Here is an 18,432-nt window from a genome sequence, read left to right as displayed (position 1 = left end):
CCGATTATCGTGACGATCACGGGCCATTTAGCCGAGCGAATCGCGCGATAAACATACAACCGGAATACGAAAGCAGGAAACGCGCGGGAATTATTTCCCACCCCCGTAATGTCCTGCGGCGAACACCGGGTTAAAGAGGGTTGAAAACGTAGCCGAGGGTGACACCCTGAGAATTCGCCCTATCCGAACCGCACGATTTTCGATTGAGTAGTAAATCTTTCGATCGCCAGGTGTGATTAATTCTACTTTGATTATAATTAATTATTGATTATTTCATGGAAAAATTTTGATCTAGAAAAACACACTGATCGCCTAATATTCTATAATTAATCAGTAATTAATTAATGGAAAAATTTTAATCAAAATTTGGAGAAAAATAAACTAGTGAAAATTTTAAAGAAATGGGAATTTTCGGGTCACCGAACTTCCCTTGTCAAATTCGATCGAAAACCCCTAACAAACCCGTCGCGCTGCTATGATACGATGCCTGCAGAATCCGGCACGTCGGAACGAATTTGAAGAGGCTCTCCCTCGAGTGGATCTCGACGAAAAACAATATCCAAACCGATGGAGCAGCCTTCCCAAAACAATTTATCCCCGTCGAATCCGTTGAATCTCACGACACGCTACCCTTTCGAGGGACAAGGAGCCCCAAGAGGCGTCGGAGGATCGGCCTGCTGTCTCCTCTCGAAGCTGTCCCAACGATCGAATCGATCCGCAGCCTTTTCCAGATATTGTCGCCACGCGAGGTGCGTGTCGAAGAGTTATCGAGAGCAACACCCGATGCCAACCGTGTTCCTCATATTTTCCTTGGTTTTCGCGATTTATAATATTCCGCTGAACAGGGATAAAACATCACGCGAGCAACAGTCGACGACCATCTTGCCAGCCGGCTGTTGCCTATCGAAGAAAGAGAAAATTATTCGCCGCGATTACGCGAGACTGGGAAAATGCTTTAATAATTCATAAGGGACCACGGTGATTTTTCACGGAACGTTCTTCCAACGTTTCTGATCGCCTTTCTGCTTCGCTGATCCACGTTGCGTGCTCTCGACCTCTCTTGATCGAACGATTAACCAAGTACATGTTTTTATTTTTCAGCGATCGTGTCGAAGATATTTCCAATAATTCTCTATTATAATTCAAAATAGACGAGATTGATTTCGATAAGAAATCGATTCAATTTTGAACCGGACTGTAGATAGCAAGATGCAGTTCGCGAGTGCATTGGCCGGCTATGAGTTAGATCGCTTTAACAGCGGTCTGTAAACAGCCTCGGAACTCCGTTCCCTCCTCTCCTCCCTCGACAACCCACTCCCTCTTCAACAGCACCCCTTCTATCTGGTAGATTCCACTGTAACATATTCGTTTCTCCATCTGCTCGCCTATTTTCTCCTCCTAACCAGAGTGCACGTGTACCATGATTCTCTTCGCCTCCTTTCTATCAGCCAACTGTTCTTGAAATTCAATAACCTCGGAAGAGATTCAGTTTAAATATTCTAAAAATCTCGGAATTTCAATAAATGATAATCTCGTTGTAACGATAGAGGATCGAAAGAAGCTGCCGTAAACGTGGCTGATCGTCGAAGGAAGACTTACAGCCACGTCGAAGTTAACGAACAAAGCCGTTCCCACGGAAGTAGCACGGCCTGGAATGCCGGCGAACGACTTGTGCCGTCGACTACGAGGAAACGTAGATGCCGATAATTAGTACGTAAAAGCTGAAGCGTTACGGTAAGAGCGGATAATGTCACTTACAGGGTGAACGAACCGGAGCGCGCGGACCGTTCGCAACAAGAAAACGGCTCGTTAGTTTTCTAACAGCGCTTTGTTTTCTTCGAGAATCAAGGGCGAACTTTAATTAGAATAATGTTTGATACGATGAAAAACTCGTTTAGACTCTAACGATAACCATTCCGTACGACGGTGAATCGCACCTTTAGAATTTATCGCCACTGCCCGCGACAGGATAAATTATTTATCAGACTCGATGATCCGTTCGCGATAAAAGGGTTAAAGAAAAACAAGGACGGAGGGGAGGCACGTCAGAAATTCCCATCGTTCTATCCCTATCAATCTCGTAGTTCTTTGACATCCTTTCCCGATGTTCGTTGCAACATTTTTGTCGTCGGCCAACCCTGGTCCGACGGGGATGTAAGGGGCGGTGCGGGGGTGTCGGCCCTTCAATCGATACCACCGTGTGACATCAGCATTATGAAATTCCTGTCCCGCCTGTTCGGCGTACCGGCAGCCTGATGAATAAATACTTCGCGCGGAATTCAGCGTGTCGAAGTCAGCTTAGCGTGCTTCGCGAATACTCGCCGGAACCCTTCGACTTCAAAGGGTTTCGATACTCGGATATCAGTCGGTACGCGTGTCGCTGAACGTTTCAATCGACGATTATTAATTCGACGTGAAATTCGTCGAATCCGCGATGAGATAACGTCTGCGATAACGCGTTTGCTTCGAAAGATTTGATCATTGACGAGGAGCTTTGTCTCTTCCCTTATCCTTTCTTCTCGATCACGATAAATTAATTTAAAATTTAAAGCCTGACGAAAATGTCTGGACGAGTGATTTATTGGTACTCCTGATAGAAGTTCACTAATTTTCTCTCGGAACTTTGCGCACCGTCCGAATCGACAAAACGGTGCCTCGTGTTTAGATAATCGAACGCCTCTTGTCCGCGTGACTTTCGTGTTCACACGATACGCGATGCTTGCAATTAATTTCGCTGGTTGCCGTGTGATTTAGTGGCCCCTGGTGGAACCAACGTAGCTGCTGGCCGAACGATAAAACTAATTGCAATTACTGTAATTACGACGCGTCGTCGGTGGATCGTTTGACGGTCTTCCTTGTGTCTGCTACAAAACCATGTACACAGAGGAAGAATAATTATTAATTACAATTGAACGTTGTTAAATTGAATATCCTTCGATCTTCTATTTTTCAATCCGAAAAATTCCGATGAATATTTCATTTCATTCCAATTATTGCACCGGTGATTCATTTTTATTCTGCAGAGAAATATAAAACCCCTCCTTTTTCATCAAACTCAAGCCAGGAATCTCATCAACCGGAATACTACCCCTGGAAAACTTGTCGTGTTCTCCCTGGAACTAGTTTCCTTTTTTCTACCCGTCATCAACACCTTAAATGCAGCGTCGCGGAGAAACGGGTGGTGCATAACGCGTTCCATGGACAGAATGCATCCATCCGTGGCAGAAAGCGTCCACTTTGTGGCCCGCAAGACATAATACCGTTTGATGATGTCATTATGCCGCGACGGGCTTATTGTTTCTCGTAAAACGTACGTGGAAACGTTCAGCTACGCGTGTACGTGTGTACAAGTCTTGGTTGGTACTTTCGACGGTATCCAACAACGTCGCGGCGGTCTTGAACAACATCCCCGTTTCAGCGTCGCCGTTGCTCGTCCTCGTAGACGACGCCGGTCGTCTCCATTTTCCACGACGGAACAATAAACCGGGCATAAACTTATAATTAAATGTCCGTAACGGCGCGCGTTTGGCACACGTGACGTTCCTGTCCAACCCCTGAATTCATCGCGGACGTCGGAGAATGACCATTTCTTCCGTTTCGTATTCGAGTCGTTTGAAAATTTTTATTAAAACAGATAATTCGTCTCTGCTTGATTATTAAGGTTGATTAGCAACGTAGAGCCGGCTTTACAGGAGAGACCGAATGTATTCGTGACCGGAACGGTAGTTGAGCGCGAAAAGGGGTAAACTACCCCCCGTTCGCCGGCTACCCATCGTCTCTTCTCTCCGACAAGTCCGGCTCGCTTTACGAATGGGCAAGTTTAAGCGAAGCGTAAGTTCGTACAAGTTGCCTGCCTCCACGGACTCTCGAGGTATCCGTCGTCGTAATAAATTGCTAAGCCGTTCCACGGCCAGCCACTCTCCGAAACGTCCAATTAATCAGGGGGATGTTAATTTCGCCGGGCGAGACGATTTCCAGCCGGGGATTTTAAGCGAGGCCCGATTAAATGTCGCCCTTTGATCGTGAATAATTATCGCGATAAGCCGACTTCCGGAGTTATTAATCGAGTTTCGCGCCTGCTTCCTTCAACCCCCAAACCCTGTCCATTGAGATTTCAACAAGAATACCTGATGATCGGGTATTTTATAATCATCGACGTACACGAAACGATATCAAGATCTTTTTAATCGATCCCTGAAAACCTAACACAAAACTCGGCGAACCGTATTTCCATATTCGGCGAAGATCAATCGATAGAAAAGCGTGTCCGCGTAAACTGAGAAAATTGTCTGGTCGATCCTCGAGGTGATTGCGATCCTGGATCCCGCCGTGCCGGTTGGTTATCCAGAGGATCCCAAGAGTTGCTCCGCTCCTCCTGCTTCCCGTTGGCCCGTTATTTTGGATTACGCAAGATACGGGTGTAGCTGTGGGATCTGGGATCCTAATGAAGGCACGTGCTGCTACTGTTCTCTCTCTCTCTCTCTCTCTCTCTCCTCCTGGACAAGCTCCTTTGTCGTTCGCGACACGCCAGGGCTTTGGACCAGCTAGACACAGTTTAATTAAGCGAAACCAGAGCGCTACGCCGCCGGTGTGTACGTACACGTGTTGGTGAACACCCACGCGAACCCCTGTACACGTCCCGCTGCCTGCTGGCAGCTGCACACACGTTGCTTGACCGTGTGCCGGATCGTTCAGCCGTACAGCATCGCCAGTTTAAACACACTGAACCCGGAGAATAGCGTAAGGGGTACGGGGCAAACGACTATTGTGGCCAGGGCATCGTGACGATTCTCGGATTGGGGGCTTGATTTTTCGATGAACAAGATGGCTCGTGCCAGACCTACACCCTTGTTACCCGCCCGCTACTGCCAGTTTCGTCCCGGCTCTCTTTTATTCTTTTGTGTTATCCTCGCATTGTATTCGCGTTTTCGATCCTTTTATTTAAGCCTCTTTTTCACTCGAAAGTCGGCTATTAACCATTCGCTATACTTATATTGAAAATATTTGGAAAAAATATTTGATACTTCGCTTCCGAGAAAATCGAATTTAACCCTTTGACTGCGGCGGTCTTTGGGACGCGCCAACAAAAATGTTTTTCGTTGGTAAAAAAAGAAAAAACGCCGCAATTTGCAACGAGACGAAAACGAGCGTCTGTACTAATGAATTAAATAAATTAAATTAAATTTCTATTGACTTATGAAGTGTCGAATTAAATGAGTTAATCGAGGGGATGAAAAATACAGTGATGAAATATAGTTAATTAATTTTACAACGTGGGTTAAATAATTGAAAGTTCCAAAAGTGTACTCTTAATTGAAAGCACATCCCTCGGCTAATAATATCCATTCATTTTTCCACGAAGAATCGCTCACCCTTCGGAGAGGTTCGCCATAATATCTTTCTCCTGATGGGCTGTTACATGACGGGGAAAACGCGTTAGAGACGGGAACAGCCGAACGCAATTAAATTCGACCGATCGAGCAGCCAAGTCACCGCGAATCCTCCAATTAGGGTAAATATATTTATCAAAGGGACGGCGTCACGAGTGCGTATTAATCTTCTAATCCGGACAATGACGTCCGCGCACAAATATCGCTACAAAGAGGACGCGAGTACTTCTCACTTAATCGTAATTAAGCTCGCCATCGCCTCGATTGATTTACTCGTTGCTGCAGATGTTCACGTCACAAGGCTAATTCGATCGAATACTTTCCATAAATTACTTTTATCGAGAAATATTTTGCAAAATTCTTACAAACTATAATTATTGCAATTTTTGCGTTAGCAAAATTTTTAAAAATGACTGAAATTTTTTTTTCAGCATTTTTATTTCATCCGTATGGGACGTCGAATGATTTCGATCATCGCGATAACCGGTCCCCGTGTATTTCGATGTTAACCTTTGGACCGATGGTTTAACAAAGAAGCGAGCACCCAGCAAACGAACCAACCAACCAACCAACGAACGTACGAGAACCGCTTTGCTTCACTTTCACCTACACGGGTTCGATGCACTCCGGAGTGCAATTGCAACGGCACGTACATATCGATGCAGCTCGACAGTAGCGTAGCAGCTGAACGTTGAATAGTATTCAACAACCGTCAGTATTTCTATGAAACTCGACCATTTACCATCTAAAAATAATCATTCTGACGATGGAATACGAAATACGAGAAATATCATACGTCTGTGACGTATTAAAATACTTTTCCGTTGGCAAGCCTCGATTTTGTCTGAATTTCCACGAACCAATTCCCCGATAATCTAAGGTCAGCCGGTTATGCAATTCGCTTCGTTAACCCCTTTTCCTGTAACATCCGTTGTGTAACGCAGTCGCAGAGCGATCGGTAAAATTGGAAAAAAATCATTTCTCTATCGTTGACTCGATCGTAAATAGATTTTCGACGGAAGAATGGATCGATGAAAAACGTGGTGTAAAATTGTCCTGTGGTCGGAGCGTTGTCGTGACCGCGTGAAAACGCTTCGCTTATCCGCTCGACAATATCACGCGTGCCTCGCGTACGCTCGGCTGACTCCTCTAACGCCTTACACAGGCTTATGCAATTGATTCTCGTTCGAGCTTTTAAGTCTCGTCCTCGTAAGCCGATCGGCAATCACGAGCAACTGTTTTGCCTCGCGATTCTATACGCGTGCCCGCCAAATAATGTTATTTATTTCTTTCTCCGCTTCTCTTCCTCCGAGCTGGTGTATTCGATCGAAGTTTCTTCTTATCGCGAATTTAAATCGACAAAAGAAATTTGTTTGAAGAGACGATGAGTACGCCTTTCGGTCGAGTTTCCATTTGTTCGATGGCGAGGATAAATGTTATTTCGCGAGGATCAACAAAACGAACCGTGTCTAGAGGAGGGTTCAGCTCTCTCCTCGAACGAGCATCGCGTTCCGTGAAAAAGACCGATTGAAAAACACACCGTCAGCCATCGAATAAAAAGACAATCGATATCGATCGATCCCGATGCTCCGCGACACCCGGGTTATATTCGATTGAAACGCGTCGCGTCGCGACGCTTTGCCTCTCGACTCGGCCGCCAACAAGAAGGGAATACGATTGTTTTTACCATTACGGGTGTCGACACCCGCATCGAACGACACTTCGCGGTTTCCAACCCAGAGATATCGAGCCAATTATACGACAAGTTTAGTAACATTTTCCAATATCTTCTCGATACCGTCTAATAACACTGATTAAGAAGAATTGAAGGACTTTCAAAACGGTCTAGTAAATTTTTCCAATCTTCCCTAGTAACATCTTCAATATCGCTTGGAAAACTTTCCAGTACCATCTAGTAAGATTTTCCAATATTTTCTGTAAACTTCTTCAATACAATTTAATCAATATTAATTGATAAAAAATCTATAAAAATTAGCGGACTTTCGAAGCAGTCCAGTGAATTTTTCCAATCTCCCCTAGTAATATCCTCAGTTTCCTCTAGTAACATCTTCAATATCCTCTGGGAAACTTTCCACTACATTTTAGTTACATTTTCAATATTTCCTAAGAAAGTTTTTCAATAACGCCTAATAACAGGAATGAATAGAAACTCGATAAAATTAGCAGTCTTTTAGATTTATAGGGAGCTGAGATTTCATCACCGTCGTGAAAGATTCTATGGAAAACGGAAACGACGGAAGGGCTGGTAATTCCAAGAATAAACATTCGCGTATTTGCAACAGTTATCGAACGATTTCGTCGGCTGAATTCACGATGAAACCTGTCCACGACGAGTCATCAGATAATCGTAATTTGCATCGAATCTAAATGGCATCGATCATTAAATTATCGACGCGCACCGTTGCTAATGTACTTGACTGACAACAGGGAACACGATTGCCGTCGATACGGCACTGTCAATTTGCTTATCACCAATCCTGTTTTCTTTTCCTTTCAATTCAAACGAGAATTAATGGCCGCTCTGTATCTTCCAATTAACTATTCATTGTCTCTAATTCGTTGCATTTCAAATAACCAGAATCAATTCGAAACAACCTGCTGAATAATCGTCAACTTGCACAGCTTATATAATCTGCAAATTCCCAAATGAAGAAAAAACTAAAAACAAAAAGGTGATATAAGGTGATATCACTGCTCAACCATCGTCAACTATTTCTGTTCCCTGTTTCGTTTCTCTCTCAATTCCAATCGCTCAATCGTTTAAAGACACAAAAGCACGTAGCTCGCGTGAGAGGAGGATATTATTTTGTCGGAGGATCGAGCAAAAAGATTTCCAGCTCACTAAGTATCCTAGCCATCTTCTGGAAATTTAGTTCATCAATTATCTTCCGTCACGGTCCGTGCTTCGCGTTAAATAGATCCACGATCGGCGAGCTAGCAGGTCGACGGTATTGGCGCGTTTCACGCGCCAACGACAACACCTCTCGCGGTTTTACCGTGAATCGATAAATCAACCCATCACGATATCCTACGTGGAAAACGTAAAGAGGCAGGGATAAAAAAAAAATAAATAAATAAATAAAAACGCGGACAAGGTTGAAACGGAGGCGGAGGGAATGAAAAACAGTTCCCTCGATGCGGTTGTAATCACTTAACCCGCTTTTACGGTTAGTTTATTAACCGAAGAAAACAGGCAAGGATCGACTTTTTATTTTCTTCACTCCAAGGATCTTAGACGATCGCTCCGAGGATAAATTAGCGCGACGAACCGATGGAAAGTAGGTGGATGAATCTTGTTACATCCTGATCTATAGAAATGTCTTTGAGAAATTCTAAAGATTTTTGCCAAGGAAAGATTTCTCTAAGCCAATGATTCTTCACCGGTTCGTCAGAAAAAGATTCTCTAATGTTCTAATGCTCTAACAAGGTTGCATGCAAAGATCATCGGTCCTCGAGGTTTCTCCGTATCCTCGTCGATCCAGATCGTGATCCTTTCGTGTAATGCACCGTCAAGCGGACTGTCGTTCTTCTTCACGGTTCTTGGTAGCCCCAAGGTCCAACGAACCATCGGTTCGCGGAAGTTGGTCGAACAAAGAAAGTCCCACGATTCCTGGCCAAGACAAAAGTCGTGAAGCTTGATGTTCCACGTGCCTCGTCTCAACGACTGGATAAAATTTCACCGTGTCCTTAGCAGTATTCCAGACCCGTCGTATCGCGACCCAGAAATCTTCGCTATCTCTAAAATTCAACCAGCTCTTCTTCCATGGAAGAAGCAAACGTCTCCTAAATTTTTCGGAACACCGTCGAACGGAAAACAGAGAGGAAAAATCGGCAGAAAGGGTTGGATTGAAGCGTCGAACCGGCAGACAGGAATTTCATCCTGGTTTCGCGGTTCTGTTCCGCAGCCGGTTTACAGGATCCGGGATAAAGCGGCGAGCCGGATCGCATAATAGCCGTGTACATCAGCTGATACAAGAGTTTTATGGGCGAGAATGGGCAAACGACAGTGCCGTGTGTCCTGTGTTTTTTGTCAACCAGGATTCCCGACTATTAATCGGACAAAGAGCAGCCCGGTGCTCTATCCTGGCCAATTTATAGCCGCTTCTGCATTTGCATGCTTAAACGGCACTCGGAAAGAAAGAGGAGGAACATTTTCTTCCGGATATTCGATGTCGACCCACTTACGTGCACTTTGATCGCTGGTTAGCCGAGTAACGCGTGACTTATCGTGGAAACCTTATCATTTTCCTTCCGAGTAATAATTATATTTAATCGCAACAGTCAAAGGAATGATCGTGCTTCTTTGAAAAGCAAATTCCTTGACAATAATTCGATCGGTTCAATATTTTCCTGTCGCGATTCTTAAGGGACTGGAAGATCGGTATTTCGAGGAAAAGGAAGGAAAGCGCGGATGAAATCGAACGACAAGGATCTGAAGGATCCGAGAGGGAACGAAAGGTCGCGAAAGGAAGGGAACAGGGCAGAGGAACGTGAAGAGGCAAGGCTCGACTTTAATTGGACTGAAAAAATCGACAGACGTGTACCGAGGAGGACTACGCGAAGAGGTCGACGGCCGTCGAAGCAATTCGGGTGAAAAGATAAGTACGCGACGACGGTGCCAGGGGAAACGGAAATAATAAGAGACGTTCTCGAATTGAAAGACCAATTTGTTGCGCGGCCTCGACGGTTCGAAGACACTATTAGCGTCAGTTTACGAGCCGGCAGTGGCAAAAGGTGCCTTCGAGTTGACGCTGAAAACTTGGAAACTCGACGAACACCCACGTACACACACAGAGAGAAAGAGACAATGCGATCCGATGCATCCTGCGTCGAGTTCCCGATTACCGTCAATGCGAACTTCCATCCTCCAGATGACAGCCAGGATAATTGAGAAACGTTCTTTGAATCGTGGACGCGTACGATTCTTTCCGACGATTGCCAGGCAAATGCTTCCGCGATCCTCCTTCCCGTTCAACGTAATAGAAATTTTATGCCGACAGGATGATGAAGTCGTTCGAATCGACGCGTGTAAAATTTTATTCCCTCTGAGATTTCGAATACATCGAATCAAATCGAGGAACCCAGTCGCAGAGTCATAGGAATTTGAAAATTTTTTTCTTTATAGCTTACAGATTATCTTTACGAATATTGCTGTGTACTCGAGTGCAACGTTGATTTCTCTTGGTTCCTAAGATCATCAAAACCTCGATGGTCCGATCGAATTGATGAAAAATTCTCGTAGGATTAAACTGTGTGTAATATACGCAAGAGACTGGAATACTCGAGTCGCGAACAGAAAGCAAGGCATCGAAACGGAAATGGGTCGAAGGTATTACTCACCGAGCAGAGTTCATTTTACTGTCGGACGTAAAACAATAACGGGAAATACTGTTGTTTCGTCCACTCGTTACCTCGTTGTTTTCTACGCGAAGAGAGAGAGAGAGGAGACGGAGGGGAAAAAAGCCACGACAGACACAGCAGAAGAAGTTCGAACGAAATGTAGCTGGCTCGTTGAAGCGCATTTTATTTCCGGTGCTTATCCAGTCGTGAACGAGCGGCCTGGCGAACGATATCCAAGCTTCTCGTTGATTCCAGCCGCTTCTTGCTGGACGGATGATTTTCTTGGCCAGCTCGCGGCCACCGAGCGGAAAGGGGGATGTCTAAAGTGCACGACGTTCACGAGTCACGATCGCGCGAGTTGCACGCCGAGCTGGTTAGGCGGTCACGAATTTTACCGGAGGTTACAAAGATGTACAATGGAGGCCACTTCTGGACGAAACCACTCGAATCGTATTCCGCGGTCTGTACGATCGTTGCCTCGATTTCACTCGTCTTCGTGGATTCTGGGTTCGACTCGGTTTGCATTACAAATTTTCGGAGATTCGATGGGTGTTGGGAGAAGCTACGGTGAATTTAAGGGGAATTTAAGTAGGGAATCTAGGGAGAATTTAGGGAAAACCTAGGGAAGGCCTAAGAACCTAAGGAGGGCCTAAAGGGAATCTAAAAGAATCTAGGGAAAACCTGGGGAGGGCCTAGAAAAGACCTAAGGAGAGCCTAGGAATAGCCTAGGGAAAGCTTGGAAAAAGCCTAGGAAGAACCTGGGAGAGGGCCTATAAAAATCCTAGGGAGCACCTGAAAAGAACTTAGGAAGAACCTAGAAATGGCCTAGGGAAAGCCTGAGGAGACCTTAGGGAGGACCTAAAGAGAACCTAAGGAGAATCTAAAAAGGGCCTAGAAAGAATCCCTGATAAACCCCAAAAGTACCTAAGAAAAGCCAAATGTAGAACCTCCAAGAAACATCTTTTGTTTCAGCAAAAAGAATCTAGATTTTTATACATTCTGTAGACTGTATTGAATAGTAGAAGCGAGGATGTAAAGTATATAAGCTGAGAAAAGTTGTGTTCTTCGAAGTACGTACATTTTGAGAGGGTAGAAGTGATAAATCCTGTCGGAGAAGATGTTTGCTCCACCGGATTTCAAGGGAATCTAGTTTTGGAAAGAATTCAAGACGTGCCACGCTTCAAGCTTTGCTCGAATTCTTCCTTTCTTGGCCGCAAACTATTTCTCTATCTATTTTACCGTGTTCATAAATAATGATCCTTGGAATATTTATGACGCTATGTATCTTATGAAATGTACTCGGGTAAGCGGATATTTGAAAGCATCGAATCACCGTGTTATTAATTTCGAATCGAGAATCGGTAATGCGATTTAAACATCCGAAATTGTAAACGACAAGACACATTAAGGAGGTTCGTCCCAGGTATAAGAAAGGATCGCGTTATAAATTGCGATATCTTTTGGCACCAGGTGGCAAACCATCAAATTCGCGGTTTTGTTGAAAAGAAATCGAGAAAAACCAGAGGAAGATCCCTGGAACGGATAAGGGAAAGAAGAAAAGAAGTGGGCGAAGGTGTAGAAAAGAAACGTGCGAGTATTGGCGAGGGTGCAAGAAGAATCGTTTCGAACGACTCCTCTCCTCTCTACCTCTCTCTTTTTCTATCTCTTCAACCCGTCTTCGCGTCCCTTTCTCCATCTGTTTCTGCTCCTTTTCCTCCGTTCCATCTCCGTTTTGCACGCAAGATTAATTTTATAGCCACGAAACGTTCTGGCATCGCGTGTCGCCCGATGAAAGGACACCCTGTATACCGTAGGGTGGTGTCTCTAACCGGGAGAAAAAGAGCGGAAGGAAGGAGCCTCGAATATTTCTTTTCGCAATCTGAACCTTACCGGCCTGGTTCATCGATTTTCCTATCTTTCCAGATGACGTACAGCCATGATCTCCTGTCCATTTGTCACGTTTAGAGATCGTGCACACGACCATGCCAACATCGAGCTTCTTCCTACTCGATTCTCTGCTTCTGAAACCTACCACGATCGATTCACGTGGAATCGACAAGTTAATAGAGCATACTTTCCCATTTATTTCGACGCGTCTACAGCCACGGAGAGGGGAAAAATTAAATACTATTATAATAATAATAAATTTCCTTCCCTTAGAGAACCTCGAGGAATAGAAATACAATTCTAGGAATCCATTAAAAATATAACACAACAACTATATCAAACCTTCGTGAAAATTTTCTACCGAATATGAATATAGGATCGAACGATGTTTGTATCGTCGTCGGTTCATCCCCTTCGCTATCCCATTCCGTGCTTTCTGGTTCGCGGAACCGCGGAAGGACCGCTTAAGCCAATTGCAGGAGTAGAAGCTGCTATGACCGTCGTTCGCTTCGCAAATTAAAATAAACAGGCACGATACCCGGGTCGTTGCTGGCAGACGTCCAGACACGCTCCCCAAGCAACCCTGTGCGACAGGAAATCGCTGTCGCGTTTGTACCTTTCAGACGGCTGACGGTCTTTTTAAGGGCTTTGTGCCCGGTGAGCTCGATTTTTCAACTTTTCACCAGTGAACACGACTTTTAGTACCATCCCCTTTCGCACTACAAGAAACACGCGCACCGGCCACAAGAAATAACGCGTTCTATGGCGATGGCATTTATATTCCTCCTTAATTTTTCACATTTTTCACCGCGCACGATTCAATCCTACACTGATTCAATCCTTTCTACGATACGCGAGTAAAGGGTTAATTTCGCGTAGAGGAAGAAAAATTCTTTACGAAGCGGGATTGCGTGTAGGGGGATAAAAAGCGCGAAAGACAGGCTCGCGAGGAATCCGAAAAACGCAGCTTCGGGGGTTAATTCGTCGTAAGCGTGAACAGTTCGAGCAATTTCTGGTTTCCACGTTAGCGGGAGTAAAAGACGCTGGCATTCGTAACGCCCGGCGTAATTCCTGCGGCCGTGTGTCTTCTTGCGGGCTCGCCGCGCGTTCCGCACGTACGTGTACGTGTCCCAAGCTGAACGCACGTAATCTCCTCGCGAGCACGTACCTGATAGCGATGGAAAGGAACTACAAATTTTATTGTACAATTTATTAACAATGTATTGTTTTCTGTAATTGACGTTTCTCGTTTCACCGTAAACGATCAATTTATTTAAATTTCGATAGATATGCCTATATAGTTTTAGGAAGAAATTCGAAAAATTTGTGTAATATTAAAAAGATTCTCAACAATTTCTTTGTTTTCCGACCATTTAAAATGTACCACCTCCTTAATTCTTCGACTGTGCGAGGATTATTTTATTTTTGTGTTATTAAAATTGAAAGTTGAACCCATCACTAGCGACTATCTAACCCTTTCGATACAGTTACTCGCTAGAGCACGTTCAACCGTTAGCTAGAGTCCGATAATCGCGTGTACAGGTCGATCCATAGAGATCGCGTTCAAATGGACACGTTCAATCCCGACGTTTTTAATCCCCCTCCGGTTTATGAGCGTTTTTTCCATCGGAACTTGTACCAGCGGTCTCTGATGGAGTGCTGATGGATGTTTCGGGGCGAATCATTTTGGTTAACACGTTAAACGCCGCAGTGGAAACGGACGTACACAGCGTGACACAGCTATTTTCCAATTTCAATTTTCCACTTGGTACTCTATAAAATTAACACAAGCGAATCTGCGTATTTTTAAAAAGGAAATTTCTAAATTTTTCAAACAACTGTTAGAAAAATGTAGCGACTAGTGGTAGGCGTTTGGAAACAGTCAACTAATCGAACGTGTTAATAAACAATCCTCCTCGTTCCATGGAATTCTTGTTTCACGCGACAACAAACAGCTGGAAAAACGAACGACGCAAACGGAGAGAAGACGGCTGGGATCGAACGGTTTCCTTAATTGCCGCCGCGAAGCTTGATTGCAATTAGCGATCGGTCGCAAGTTCACGGTCGCTCGTTCGAACAGGGTAACTGATGTGTATTTCCGAAAAAACGAAGTAACAGGGGAAAGAAGTTTCGTGAAATTTTTGTTTTTAACTGCTCACGTAATTAACGCTCTTTTTCAGACCAATCGACCACGAGTTACGCTTGTTTGCACCTGTTATCGAATTTCAAAACGCGCAAGAATGGAATGAAAAGTGGAATTAATCTGACCATGTATTTTCACTGTTCTCGTTCAACTCTAAGTTAAAATTTGGACGTTTTAATTTACAAATTTCATAATAATAAAAATCAAGCTTCAATTTACAAATTTCATAATAATAAAAATCAAGCTTCAATTTACAAATTTTATAATAATAATAAAATAGTATTATATACAAACGACTGGTATTTTGTAAAAAAAATCATGAAAGTATAATTTCCAATGATATCTAGAATATAGTTCGCTTAATAGAGTTGAACAGGGGTCAACGATGCCAGAAAAATATCGTTGCAGAAAAAGAAGTATTACCGGTGAGTTACTGCTTTAATGCAGGAGCTGATTCCTAGGTCCCCATGGTGGACCATCAGAATTCCGTAATGTCGCGATATCGTAAATTGCAAAGCTTCTATAATTCATGTGAGGGTAGGAAGCACGGCTGTGCCAATTGGATTGGGTCTTATCTGCACGATGAAAAATGGAACGAAGAAATCCGGCGAATCTCGGCCAAACAAGAACCGAATACGTATGTAGAAGAATATAGACATGCAGAAATGCACGAGCACCGTTATAAACTACGTTTTATTCTAATAAACAGAAATTTTTATCGCTGCTGGAAGTTATTACAAATATTCCAAGTATCTATATTGTTTTAAAGTCTGAATAATGGTACTTCGCTGTTATTCACGCGTCTGGTGCAGTTGCAATTGCAGTTGCATTTTATGAATGCACCGATGCACTCGTAAAAGAAATATCATACAGCTGAATTATATTATTATTTTATAACTCTTTAACAATATTTACAATCCGATTGTACTTTTTTATTCACGAGTGCATCGACGCATTTGTAGAATGCAACTGCACATGCACCGAGCGCGAGGGTAACAACAAAGTGCCATTGTTCAATCGTTGGAACAATATAATTGAAATATTGTTAACAATTTTGAATATTGAGAGGTCCAAATGCCAAAATCACACCGGTGTGGAAGTGTATAGGAGCTCGATTCCGTTTTTTCCCCGTGTCTCGACGGATGATCAACGATCACCGATTAAGCCAACGATTAACCGTGAATTTTTCCCCTTCAGGGCATCCTATTTTCCACGGAACGGTCATTTGTTCGTCAAGTGGAATTTTTTCACCGCAATACTGTTCGCTCGATTCCAAGAACCATTAAAACGAATCTCTCCTTTCTCGTCGAAAACTCCCGGTTTTTACGACAGCTCTGTTCGAGGCTGAAAAAGACAGAAACGAAAATTCTAAACTTCCAACGATAAACCTCGCTCACTTTCCCTCCATCCTGGATGCCTCTGTCGAGAACACGTGCCGACTGTAAAACCGAAATCCTTAAAACAAAGCAACCCAACCGTGAACTCTAACGAGCATTATCGACATAGGATCGTTTTCCCTGAATCGTGTTTTCCTCGTTCTAAGAGAAAATAAATTTTTCTTTAACCCTTGGCTAGCGAATCTGAACTTCTGCTGACTTAAGCATAATCATTTCAGAAGATACGTAAAAGCATATTTGTTTTTCTAAGCTTTTCAAATTTCAAACCGTTCCTCGATCTCGTTGAGGATAAAGGATAGTTAATTTATCATAGAAAAGGAAGAAGCGAGCTTCCAAGATGTCGGTGATGATTTAAAAGATTCACAGAAGCAGAGTTCACTGTTGGAATCGGAGAAACAGCGTGACTATTGAAGTCAGCTCATCCAGAAGAAGGCAAACATTATTCCGTCGACTGGCTGTTTCAAGAGAGACAGCCTCCGCAGTCTCAACGATTTCCATTCTGAATGAAGGAAAAGGGCGAAGTCGTCGACTCGCAGTTGTCTAATTCATAAAGGGCAAATTTCTTTGGCGAAGCGTTATTCATTCGTCAAAGTTCCCTTCTACCGTAGACCCAGCGACACTTCGGCCGTCCTTTTATTCGGAGCCGGTGCGTCTAGACGAAATTGAATTTAAATATGAATACGCGCGCGAGAGCATGCCACGAAAATCCGCGTTACGCGAATTGTATGGTTATCGAGGACGGTTTATCAGCTATTCTCTGACTTCCTTCTTCTCTCAGTGAAACGAGGATAACTTCGTTTCGATGGAACTTTTATGGAAAATTGTAGATCTCTGCCAGATTCTACCGCTTCAATTTCTCATCGTTACTTTTGCATTTAAACTCCCTTCTCCATTCTACCATTCTTTATCACGGTAGAACGGATTCCTCCGGAAGATCGACAACATACGAGACATTGACTTTGAACCTTGGAATTCACGATATTCAACCTTTGTTTTATTAATCTGATAAAATAGGAACTTGGAAATTTCTTGCATTATACCAAGTAGTCCGGAAGGTCGGCGACGCACGGTTCTTAAGTTTTTCCATCCATCAACTCACCCCCCGCGCTATTTTTTTTCGCCCAAATGAACAAACAAGGCTCATCAAACACTCGAGAAGTGTTTCACAGTGGAAGAATAGATATCCACTCAACAGGAAGGAGAAAAAAAAGGAAGGAAGTGATAGTACACAAACATCCTGTCATTTTTTCCTGGCTCTCCCCCCCGATTTTTTCTCTCTTCACCAGCGTGATAATATACGATGCAGATCGCGAGTCCCGTTCATCTCTCGAATGGCAGGATGATCGAGATCGCTGGTCGACTCGAAAATCAATTATTCGTCGGTGCACCGAAAATGCACATCAATCTTGTCGTGACTGCTCGTTTGCTTCTCTTCAGCGGCTCACATAGTTGCACAATCGGGCGTCGGTATTGGTGTACCTTTTGAAGTGGATCAGTTAACAGTGGCTGATGAGAGCCGTGATGGATCACCGTGTCCCACGCCCACTTCGATCTATTTTTTTATTTTTTTTTATTTTTCAATCCAAGAATATCACATGTTATAAAAAATCAAGAGAAAGATACGAGGATCGAGAGAAATTGGAAAGAAAATTCTTACTCAAGTTTCTTTGAATCGTTCGCGATGAAAGGAGATGGGAAAAAGTCGCGTGGAAGTTGGAGAATTGAAGCTTACACGCTGCCACTTCCGGCGACTTCCGGCACGGGCCATTCTAACGTCGCGAGAACCGGAACGTACATGTTTTCAACGGATCTTGAATGTTTTTCACGCGTTTAAACTGTTATTTCAGATAACTCCTCCTTTCTTCTTCTTTATTTTAGAGATTCGATACTTTTGGGTGCCATTTTGTTGTACTTTAAACAGGTGTACGGTTCTTCGTCGATTCTGTCGCAACCGGAAAAACGAGCTGCGTGTCGAGCATTAAATTTCCATGAAACGATCGCACCGATGCGATCGACACAATGAGCGTTACGCTCGCGGACGCATTGTCCACGCTCGTTCGCAGAACGGACAGGATGCGTGCAACACGCTCCACTTGCGTCCACGGCAAAATCTCGACCGAAAATCGTGCATTCTCCTTCTTATACCATTTTTCAAGTGGAATTTCTTAGAGCATAGATAGCGCGAGTTGATTAATTTCAAATGATTCCCTCTGTATCGAGGTACCAAGAATTCCATCTATTCCTATCGTCTCCC

At 43.8% G+C, this 18,432-nt stretch overlaps 1 protein-coding gene across 8 annotated transcripts in view; it reads right to left on the bottom strand.

Moving 5' to 3' along the window:
- Positions 1-18,432, bottom strand: part of LOC114872102 (max dimerization protein 1-like) — a 96,074-nt gene that overhangs the window by 40,637 nt on the left and 37,005 nt on the right. The gene's annotated exons all lie outside the window — the stretch shown is intronic.

Source organism: Osmia bicornis, chromosome 9, assembly GCF_907164935.1.
Source record: "Osmia bicornis bicornis chromosome 9, iOsmBic2.1, whole genome shotgun sequence".
Classification (NCBI taxonomy): domain Eukaryota; kingdom Metazoa; phylum Arthropoda; class Insecta; order Hymenoptera; family Megachilidae; genus Osmia; species Osmia bicornis.
Note: the sequence above shows the minus strand (reverse complement) of the source record. Positions and strands in the feature narration are given on the sequence as shown.